The 11,508-nt window shown below is 40.2% G+C and overlaps 1 long non-coding RNA gene across 1 annotated transcript; it reads left to right on the forward strand.

The window, feature by feature from the left end:
- The first annotated feature begins 4,729 nt into the window (after nucleotides 1-4,729).
- On the forward strand, nucleotides 4,730-11,502 carry LOC121309531. The gene is made up of 3 exons (XR_005948647.1): nucleotides 4,730-4,896; nucleotides 5,156-5,261; nucleotides 11,386-11,502. It is a non-coding gene; the product is annotated as an uncharacterized LOC121309531 (long non-coding RNA).
- Nucleotides 11,503-11,508: the final 6 nt, after the last annotated feature.

The raw sequence follows: 11,508 nt of genomic DNA on the forward strand, positions 1-11,508 counted from the left end.
AGTAAACACCCAAATACAATCTCTATTGTACAATATATCTCCTTGTGTCTCTGCAGGAACATGATTAGAGCAAACTTGACTTCATGCTTCACACTAGCTGTGATTTAAGGGGCGTTTGACTCAGTCCATTTGATAGTTTCCGTCCAGGCCGACTGCTGTTGTGACTGATTGAGTTTTTGTACCTCTGTTACTCCCACCTCCTTTCCCTCCCCATGCTCAATCACAGAGGCGCACAGCTGAGACAGTCAATCTGAAGAGATGGACACTGCTTTCGGGCCAGCTCTGCTTGTGCTCTGACCATGTAGGTCTTCTTTTGTGAGCTACACTGACACGCTTCTTCTGACTCTCTGAAGTGTTAGGTGATCAGAGCATTGTTTATGGGTCTCAGATCGATTCAGCTGAAGAGGTGTTGATGAGGGGTTCCTAAATATCGAGGGTTTAGAGGTGTGAGGTCAAACAGGGTATTATCATCTTGTCCTAAAATAATGCTTCAGACACAGCAGGATATCAAATCCAATTCCTCATTCTAAACATAAACACATTTTCATTCCTCTCCTAATCAATGGAGTCCCTATTCACTGCTTCCTTTAGATTAAGTGAGTGTGCACAGAAAGTATAGCACTTGAAGCATTAGATTAACAATGAGCTTGCATGATATGTCAGTGTCTTGTATGCATGCATTTAGGCATAGTGGTGGAATCACTATGTTTCGATGGTCTCCGCTCGACATTAGTGCACGTTACAAAATCACCACCCCATTCTGAGAAGCTGCCACAGTTGCCTGAGAGAAGACTGAATACATTGCAGGATCCGAGAGAATTTGTTCCAGTGTCATTGTCTCTCACCTTCACGACCACTATGTACACAAGCAGCACATTAAAATAACTATTTTTTTTAAAGCATACGCTGGGACCCATTCAACTGATTGGTGTCAGATCTTAATACATTCAATCACTGAAAATCATCCCAGCTATTTTCCATTTTTTACAGAGGAAACCCACTAAACAGATTCATAAGTACGATTAGATGTCTGAATGTCACAGCCTCGACACACAGCTCGTCCTGTTTTAATTAATGATATTTAGTTTCTCAACCCGGTAGCGCTTTGCATTTGGTTAAAACTGTCTTGACATGTGTGGTTATAGAGTAATTACTTTGCTAATTCACTTTAAATATAGTGCAATTGTAAAAGAGATTGGTAACTGAAAGCCTCTTTAAATGTGTAGTATAATCTGCTTTTGCATTGTAACTGTACATGACTGTGTAATGACTGTGTTACTACAATGCAGTTACATTGTACTCCCCTTATATCTTGTCATCATTGTCAAAGAGAGCAAATGCAGCTTTAAGGAAAGAAAAATGTAATAAAGTTGGCAACTCTGGCAGATGTCGGACGATTGTTTCAAAAGCCATCTGGTTTTCTTTCTTTGAACCTCCGATCAAACGTTCAGCTCCGATTACCGGTGTTTCTTTTCTTTCTTTCTTTCAGTTTTTTCCCTCTCCCTCTAAAAATAAATAAAAAGAAACAGGAAGAATTAACAGAACTGCATATTGTTGCCTTGTTCACAGGCGGCCTCAATCAGGCAGTGATATCATGCATGTGTACATCGAAGGGACAGCCACTCGAAAGGCCCAACACTGACTCCTTTATTAAAAGCATGACGCCCACTACCTTTCAGGTCAAAGGAAGGATCTTGTTATTGAAGCTTATTTAGTACAGGCAAGCCATGGCGACTATCAGTGAGTGAGTGAGGGACACACAGGTCGGACCTCCTAGTAAGTGGAAACACAGAGGTCTAGTAAATGTCCTAATGTCTTTTAATTAGATGTTATGTAGGAAACCAATGCCAGGAATTTGGTTGACTCAGACCAGGAGGATGTTTATGGCGGTAGGGTACAGGTTGATCAAATTGTCCCCTATGCTCCTGAGATCCTCAGCCTTTCAAAATTCAATCAGAAGCTGTTCTGTGATTTGTCATAGGTCAGAACACGGGTTGAGGACATACTTTTGAAACTGAAGGTGAAGGAAAGCCATCAGTCTTGGAGCAGCAGTCAATCTGTCAAGTGACAAACGTGGGCCTATGTTTCTCTGCATCAGAAGGACTTCAGAAGGACTGAAGCCTGGCAATATGTTGTTTTTTTTTTTTTTTTTTTTTTTTTTTTTTAAGACAGCCCCTGGTAAAATGTTTTCAGATAGAGATGCTGCCGGCTGATCAGATGCTGATGAGCAAGAGGATGGCACCTGGGTCTCTGAAGACTCTCATAGCTGAGAGGGGCTGTCCAGCTGCGTGTCTGGAGGGGTACTGTGGCCTGTTTGTGCGCCAAGCTGCTGTGTCCTTTATTTACTGAGAAACCATCGCCCCAGGATAACCCAAATGAGACACAACATCTTGTTTCCAGTTTAGAGCTAGCGCTGCTGCTGCTGCCCAGTTTACATCTGGCACAACAGAGTTCTCTAACTTGCCCATCATCAGGGCTGAGTGTGGGTTGGAAGACGTAATTCTGTCGCCTCTAGTTCTTTGTTCTAACCATTATTTAATCTGGAAGGAAACACTGAGAGGTCCAGTCTGTGTCCTTCAATCACTCACTGACATGTCCAATCTGTGTGTCCCTCACTTATTGATAACTATGATCTACGAACCTTAGATATATATATATATATATATATAATCTGCCGGTAACATTTTACATGGAGTGTCTCTAATTACTGTGCATTTACATAGTGGTTGCTAAGTAAATACATGTGCACTTGTACATATATGCAATGTTATATACACTCACTGGTGCGGAATTTAGAAATACAAAATGAAACGTAATGATTTCAATGACAGACCCTTCCACTGCAAGTCTTTATCATTATGCAGTTTCGTGTTTGCGGTGTTTCTAAAGGCACTAAACCTTGTTTATCACGACTCATCTCGTATTGGTATCACGCACGCACAGTTTCACCTCTAACAGCCAGCCTGATGAATAGAGTGTCAAATGTCTGTACTTTCCATTTAACCCTGAGATGAGTTTGCAGCAGAGTGAGGCGCTTGCGCAAGTCTTCAAGGAGGTTCTCTCTCATCCTTGCTGAGTGTGAACATGAGGAATGGGGGCTGTGCCGGCACTCTCCGGGCCCCCCCCAGTCTCACTAATTGAGAAGTGTTACTAATCCCATCCGAGCAGCACAGCCATTAACCTCTGTCTTAATCCCCCTGTTAATGGAGGTTATTAATGCCCCACTTTCCAGTGAGCTCACCTTCAGCTGCAGGCATTTGCATAATGCCAAAATAATACCCTGCAATGCATCGCTGTCCGAGTCTCGACGCCTCGCAAGATGTTTCAGTGCTGTTATTTGCATTTGATGCTCGGCAGAGCTCCTTCCATTCCACACTACTCTGGGGAGATTTGGTGAACAAACTTAATTCCAATTCATGTTTCCTTTGTACCGTTTTAATATTTTACCTTCCTCTTACAATCTCAGAGGATTCGGCTTTGTGATCTTGAGATATCTCATGCTGAAGAGACTCCAAACTTGCAAGCTGGGTGAGGGGTGGGGGGGTGCCTGTAACTCCTTAATGATGTCATCAATTGACATTTTAATAGCATCTGAAGTTATATCGTCAAAACTGCATTTGAGTAGATTTGTGTACCACCTCCTAGATAAATTGTCGCACTCATCATAGTAAAGTTGAGATCTTACCTGTAAACAGGAACACGTTTAAAGTTTGAAACTCATTGTCTGGAGCTTGGTGTTATTTACATTATCGTCGACACACTGCAGTTTGTGGTTCAAGCTACATCTGCAAATTTTAAGTGGATGGAAGCTGAAAAGACTTTTTAAATACACCCTTTTCTTATACCAATACAGTACTAGCATAATTTTAATAGCACAACTGTATTTATCTTAAGTATTTCAATTGTGGGGAAACCTCAACGTTTCTAGAAATATATTTCATGGGCAATTCTCATCTCTCTCATTAAATCTGCATTATACCGCGCTTGCTCCAGCGCTCAGTGGACCTGATCTTAAGCGGAGCTACAGTGCTCTTCAAAGACTGCAGTCATGGCTTTGTAGTTCCATGACTCAGAAGTGACTGAATAATACAGCTATTTGCCACTCAGTACTCACGACAACATTGTACCAGCAGTGTATTGTTTTGAATGATTGCTGCAGGAATCTCTTTGGATCTTTTAATTAGACATAGAAGGCATGCAATGTTTTGTTATACTTGTTTGAAACATATGTTATTATTTCAGATAGAATAACCTTATGCATGCCCCAGCTACAGAAACTGATACACCCAAACCCAAAAATACACCTCAAAAGCAAATAGCAAAGTTCACAAAGCAAGATTGCTGTTCTGAGTGGCAGAAACAATGACGAGGATGTGACCCTAATCACAGATGTGCAAATTGTACAAGCTGTTATGACGTAGGGGACCCAACAGCAGTCCTTTAAATGAGATTTGTACTTCAAACGTCTGTTAGCCTGGACTCACTGTCCCTCACTCTGAGACGTGTCTGCTTTGCTAATTGAAAGATGACTCGCTTCATTTTAATGAAGTGCGCCCTGAACTGAAGAGAATTAAAAGAAACATCAATTATCTTGCTAAATCCAGTGCAGGGGGCATTGATAAATGACGTGCTCTTAAAAAGAACGCCTCGTTCTCCCTGCTAGATATTGTGTCAGGAGTTTAATTATAGTAGTGGTTTGGAGCAAATGACCTCTTTTACTGCAACTAGAAAGGAGATGCATGTGATTCAAACATGGTGGTTCTAAGCTGCTTGTCGTTTTTCTGTTTTTTTCACCGGGACATGCTGGCTTAAGAGACTGCGTATTTTAATATGGGAATGCACAACAAAAAAAATGAAAACCCTGTTGTAAATGCAGTCACATTTTATTTCAGCTTTGTAAGTATTTATAAAGCATTTACTGCTGTCTCTAATTTTCATAACATACTCTATGCATGTTTGTTTGTTTAAGTATTTTATACTGCTTATAAAGCCTCTGTCAAAATGATAAATGTATTAATATTGGGAAATGTCATTGAGAGTTCGAAATCAAGGATACGCTTCAAACTTTAAGCACAGTTATGCTCCCGAATACACCACTGCAAACTAACATTACTGTGAAGAGATGAACTGATACGTTTGTATTTGTGCTCCACAGACCCTCCACTTGTGAACCTGTCTGTAGAGCCTCAGCCCATTCTGGAGGGCAACCTGGTGAAGTTTCACTGCTCGGCTAAAGCCAACCCAGCCGTCACACAGTTCAGGTAAGAGGCTGCATGTGTCCACGTACTACCCTGATAGCTTGAAAACTACCATCAGAATGAAAGTATAATATCAAAAAATCTTCGTCTCCAGCAGACTGCAGCATTGACAGCAATGGCATCCCAATAGACACCAATATTACACAGTGGTCCTGATGCAGTAGCTAGCTGGTAATGATATGGCACCATGGTACTGGGCAGATTGCCAGTGTGCATTGGTCCCTACCTTTGTTATTCCGTTACATTAAAATGTCAACATATTACCTACCTGTATGTGGTAGCTTTTTACCAATGGCACATATAATTGTAGTGGTTTGCTGTGTGGATTTATTTTACATTCATAAGCCTGACATTAATTAGAAGAGAACCATTTGGATACAGACAATGAGAAAATCAAAGCAAACAATAATGATACAGGGATACTTTATGGATAGTCCAAACATGATTAAGGATTCCAAGGTCCTGGAGTGCTGGGGTGTGTCCCGAGACTTTGGGTCATGGATACTGGTGTTCAGTGACCTCTTTTTTGTTTTCTAGAGGTAAGCAGTTCAACAGACTCATTTATTCTGTACCCAAGAGACACTAGCCATAGATGAATCACATTCTGCAGTCCTGCTGCAGTGTAAGTGTATTGTGTGTGGCATTAGAGGCCTGGCTACCTGCCCTCGATGCACAATCTCCCCTGTAGCTTCCTCAAATCAAACCCCTCTTCCATCGCTGCATGGCAGCTGCGAGCCGCTGAATAATTTATTTATCAGACATACTTCCAAACCACCTGTTTATGCAATTTTACATTTAAAATGAATCTACTAATGTGTATATTAAAAAAAAAAAAATGAAAAATAAGGTTTTGCACGGATTTACTCATTCATTGCTGATTCCAAACAAGAGACTGTAAGGTTCATATAGCTTGGCCTGGAAAACCAGTATTGTACTGCTGATTCAAACTTGTCAATTCCAGTGTGCAGATCTACAGAAACCAACAGGTCCTGGTGGTTTGTCTTCTCCGTTTTGATTTGATTCACTTAATAGATGCTAAACGTGTTAAACATTGCTGTGTGTATATATATATATATAAAAGTTCAGCTGTATTAATCTTCACACAGGGGTCTATTTAATCAACTGATACCCAACTGGGACAAATCACATCTTGATATGATTAAGGACTTCTTGAATTGCATCAACCACATGGTAACCGTGGTAACCATGGTATAACCACAAGTGGTAGATGAATTCCAGGGAGGTTCCCCGCAACCCTATAATGCTCTAATAAAAATCTCTTTAGTCTAGTACTTACTGCACTCTACCCAATCGCCAAACCATTTTCAGATCTAACCAGAAATACGCACACTGTTGGCACGCGATCAGTTCAGAGCAAGACGTTAGCGTAGTTAACCCATTAAGTGCCATTATCCTCATTTGAGGACAGACTAGTTTGTCATTTTTTGGAGCATCTTTTAACTGGCATCTACCTGTTATTTTAATGTATTGTTCTGATAACTTACTCTAATGTTGTTAATCGATTAAGTTAAGTCTAAATGTAACTTTTAATTCTGCAAATACTTGAGATGCTTTTATGACACCGAAAAGTAGAAAATAAGAAAATCAAACCTAAAAATTATAAATGTCTTGATGTTTTCCTCCATTTTCTGTGTGCTGAAGCTTCATAGCCAGCATGACATTTCATTGCTCTGATTACAGGCACGTGTAACTTGACTGTCCTCAAAACAGGACACAGCAGTTGGCGGCCAGAACGAAGGATTGCATTTTTTTCGGTGAAGAAATATCGATTTAGAATGTAGCACATTACATAAATTCACCTTGTGTTCTGATTTTTTTTTTCCAAAGGAAAATGAATTTGGTACTTAATGTGTGAGAAATACATGAAAGTGTAAATGGATTTCTGTACAGTTTTTTTTTTATGTTCTTTATGGAAAGCAAAGGCTTTTATTGTAATTCCTGTATTGACAGCAGAAGCACAAAGAGCTTTTCAACAACAGTTAGATTGAGTGCTTATTCTTGGAAAGGCAGTGTCTCTGAGATTTTCAAGGCACAAGGCAGCGCAGGGGCTTCAGTGGAGGAGCAGGTGCAGGGCACAGCAGGCTGGATTTGGAAACAGCGCTCTTCTAGAACGCTCTACATATTTCTAAATAAATGAATAATAAGGACTGGAAAATGGTTGCCATTCCAAGCGAAGTGTTGTTTTTTTTTTTTTTTTTTTTTTTTTTGGTCTGGTTGTAGCAGGGGATCATTCTGCACAAATAGTTTTCTAAAAGATTCAAAGCTTTAACGTAGTGGAAGATTCAATCTGTGAGTTCAGCCGCATGGCCCAGCGATTGCTGTACGCTATCTGTATGCAGTAGGGGATTGTGGCAGGGTCCTGCACTTGTAAATATTAGAGACACAGAAAATAATCTGCAAAGATAAATGGCAGTAAAAACAAAACTATGACAGAGTAACCCCAATTCCAATATGCGTCATTATCGGCCTCAGGAATAAGACATCTTGTTATATATAAAGTTTTAAGGCAGTCTGGCCATGGCTCCCTTTCGCCTGATAACTACCATTGCACAGTCATTTGCCTTTGGCTCCTGACACCAGTAATACAAAGGGGGTGCCTGGGAAAAAAGTGTTCCCTTGTGTACGTCGTGCAAGACCTTGCAAGAGTTAAAATAAAAAGGTTCAGTGCAGCTTGAAAGACTAGTGATCTCTTAACACCCCATTTATTGAATTAGACCAATTAGATTCTACATATAAGGTAAGACTGTCTATCGTTAGGCAACAATGGGTAGCCTGTCCCTGGAGTCCAATTCCTCTAATTCAGGTGAGTTTGCAGCAGACAGGAAGGGTCACTGTGTCAAGCAGATGGCTGCAAAAGGAAGACATTAAAACTCTCAGCAAAGATGAAATCCAATTGAAATTAAAGGTATATAAAATAAGGGTGTCACCGCAGGTCAGGTAGAGACATTCTGTGGTGAGAACAGCGGGGACAGCTGGCCAAAAGGAGCAGCTCTGCTAAGCTTCACAACATTGATTCAAAGGCTCTAATATGCACCAACTGTTTCATACCGGTTTTGTAATTTAGTACTGGGAAAACTTGTTAGTCCATCTGCACTCTGGCACTGAATAAGCTGCCCTAGGCAAGTTTTGAAATTTCCACTGATTAATCTACTTGATAACCAACATAATGTATAAAAGAGAGCTGTAAAAAATAGTTGGGATAACTGCAATTATCTTTTTTTTTTTAAATTGTATATATTATTGCAAAAAGGTAATATTTATTGATCAGGGTAACACGAATGCCCACTCATAAAATGACCCTATTGAAACTTCTGTATATGATGTGATGCAATTATTATTATTATTATTATTATATATTATTATTATTATTATTATTATTATTATTATTATTATTTAATCTTTTATTCTCATGTTGTTTTCATTGTGTTTTTTAATGCTTGGAAGACATGTAATAGATCATATGCATATTACATAATGAGATTTGTTTTCACCTTATGTTTCTCTCGCCTGAAGCAGAGCGAATGGTTTAAAAAACCCGGAGCAGGTGGCAACTCCACTGCCAAGGGAGGGAAGTTTATTTTCCTGCAGTGAGGGGATGGGCTGCAGCCATGTGGAATGTGTGATCTGATTCAGGAGGCTGGCCGTCTCTAATTGCAGTGCCTGAGAGATGGCTCGGAGAAAGTAGCGACGGGAGAGAGTTTGATGGATGAATGAGGCAGCGATTATGGGGCGCCATGGAGAGGTGCCGGAGGAGAGGAGACAAGGAAGCTTTCAGAAAGCAGATCTTCATCAGCAGCAGTAGGGGCGGTGCACCATGATGCATCACAATTATGCAAACGTACCAACGATGAAGAATAAAGATATGGGATGATGTGTCAGGGAGGCTTGCAGTGGGGAAATCTATTAGCGGGTGTTTGTATCTTATTGCTTGGCTATGGGTCTGATTGTGAACTCCAGGTGGGCTTGACTAAGCTTGTCCAGTACTGCTACAATAAATACAATTCACACTGTGTGTACGTATGGTGTTGTTGGTTTTTCTTTTTTTTTTTTTTTTTTTTTTACTTTTGTAACCTATTTCCCAGTTTATTTTCCCAAAAACTTTAACAAAAATTCCACCCAGATCACCCAGCAACTACAATACTGTCCTACCTTTTGAGGCGTTACTGGCGACAATTGACTAGTAGAAGATGTTAACAGCACGTCATCGAAAACTCCTGTGAACTTCAGGCACTTTTTGCACAAGAAAATCCACCTCATTTGAATGTGTAGCTTTATTTAACACCTCATACATTTTACGTTATCTAAACACAACCCTATTTAGAACACGCCTTTTAGCTTTGGTTTCCCCATGCACTGATCAGTCTTTGGTTTGGGTCAGTCTCACTTGATCAGTCTTTGGTTTGGGTCAGTCTCACTTGATCAGTCTTTGGTTTGGGTCAGTCTCACTTGATTTGTCTTTGGTTTGGGTCAGTCTCACTTGATCAGTCTTTGGTTTGGGTCAGTCTCACTTGAGCGAGTCTCTGGTTCTGGATCCTCACAGTGAATATAGGAGCTTGCCATCCATTTTTCTGATAAATGTTTTTTTCTAAAAAACACTAGAACTCTCCACAATTATCAGGGATGTAGTGAAAAGATCCTTAAAGTTCACATTAGAGGCAATAAGTTCATGCAGTCTGTCCCTATTGTAGAAGATCAGCATTTTAAAAAGGCAAACTGGAGCTGGGATCATCTGCTTTAAGGTTTCAAGATGACAGCTTTAAGTCGTTGATAAAATATATGTGGGGAACTGTTGTAAGTACTTTATGTTATGATTGTATGTTGATCCTATTAGGATAATATATCGGTTGCTTTGAGAAATACAGAACATTATATTTAATTGTGTGTGTTACATTGCGAAGATTAGGGTTCACTGCATGGCTGTAATATTCTTCATTGAATCTGATTGCACCCATTTGCAAAACACATATTAAACTGTCATTCTCTTTTTATTTCCATTTAATAAAGATGCAGAGCTGCAATCTTTTGTTTTAAAATGTAGTTTTGTTTATTTGTGTGATTGTTTTTTTTTTTTTTCATAATTTATTGCCAGCAAGCCCAAGGCGAGCTACATTCCCAGCAGTTCCATCTAAATATGAATTTCGGCTTCACACAGAAGAGCAGAAAAAAAGCATTAAAAATAGATTAAAAGAAACGTATTGGGAACCACAAGGCACAATTCATGCGCATCGCACATTGGAATAGTATACTTCTGCAGGCTCTGAAAGATAGAATTGACAAACACATTTACATTTTATGAAGCCAGCCACTGGCAACTTTCATGTTTACTTGCATGTGTAAGGGCACAGATTAAATATGCTATCTGTACCGTTTAAGGGAATGTCATTGTATATAGAGTCAGTGTGTTTGCATCAGTAAACAAATACCACAGTTAAATCTGGAATCTGCAATCGTCCCTGGGAGCTCTTTCTGTTCAAGGTGAGCATTCAGATGTTCAGTTGGATTCAATGTCTTGACGTTTTACACTAATCAGACCCCAAGCTCTCCACACTCCTCTCCACACCGGCACTTTTCTTGAAACATGATGTGCTGTGAAGCTTTAGAGAGAGAACCCTGCTTTACTACAGAACTTGCTGTCCAATTCACTCTCCAGCTGATGCCTGAGTGTCTTTAAAGCTTCATTCACTGCCGTGAACCACATAAACAGCAAAGTAAGTGAAGCCTTGCAAAAGCATAGGGAGAGTTGATAAAGCACAGGCAAGAAGAGTAAAGGACAGTTGATTAGGGTCTAATTGATAACTGATACATCGCCTACATTTTTATTTGAGATGTGCAGATTCCAAGTACAGGTTGCTGTGCCTAGGTCACATGTTTGCACAGTAGTACTGCAGTTGCTTTTCCTAAGTTTGTGCTACATGTTGACTGTGCTTTTCCGTGGTTTGCCATGTCTAGCTGTACCTCACCATGCTTTACCATTCCCAATATCCTTTTACCGTGCATTACGTCACTTTGCTATATTCTTTACGAGGGATGAAAGGGTTATTTATTCAGCCTTGTTTTGTTTCAAATCTAAATACTGTTGATTTCCATCAACCCTCATTCTCTCCAGGTGGGCGAAAGGTGGCCAGGTGATCAAGGAGATTTCCGGGGACACGTACGAAGCGATAGTGGACCACTCTTTCTTCACGGAGCCGGTGTCCTGTGAAGTGACCAATCCACTGGGCAGCACCAA

This window comes from Polyodon spathula, unplaced genomic scaffold, assembly GCF_017654505.1.
Source record: "Polyodon spathula isolate WHYD16114869_AA unplaced genomic scaffold, ASM1765450v1 scaffolds_1304, whole genome shotgun sequence".
NCBI lineage: Eukaryota > Metazoa > Chordata > Actinopteri > Acipenseriformes > Polyodontidae > Polyodon > Polyodon spathula.